Genomic DNA, 434 nt, shown 5'->3' with positions numbered 1-434 from the left:
AAAAGTGTCTGGTTCATTAACACTGGGACAGAATCGGAATAAATCATGAAGCAGAGGCAGTGACTTCAGTCACTCAACCAAAACTCTACATTGACACCGAGGTTTAAATTTTTCCTAGAGCAATGGTTCTCAATAGATAGAAGGTCAGGGGCCAGCTGAGTGGTACGTTGGTTAAGAACTGGCTTGGGATGCCATAGGGCCCCGGTTTGGATCCCACATATGAGGGCCAGTGACACTGCTTCTACAGCTCAGATGCTGAACAACAGCTCGACCTGGAACTGGGCTGCCATGGGTCGCTGGTGATGGCTTGCAGTAGGTTGCAGTCCCCTGCGGCAGTGGGCTGCAATAAGCTACCATGTGTAGCTGGCAACCAGTGTGAGTGGCCAGCAGCCACCGTGAGCAGCCATCCAGAGGCCGGTGACTGATCTGCCTCT

This window comes from Hipposideros armiger, unplaced genomic scaffold, assembly GCF_001890085.2.
Source record: "Hipposideros armiger isolate ML-2016 unplaced genomic scaffold, ASM189008v1 scaffold_1162, whole genome shotgun sequence".
Taxonomy (NCBI): Eukaryota; Metazoa; Chordata; class Mammalia; order Chiroptera; family Hipposideridae; genus Hipposideros; species Hipposideros armiger.
The sequence above is the reverse complement of the archived record's forward strand: the minus strand, read 5'-3'. Positions refer to the sequence as shown.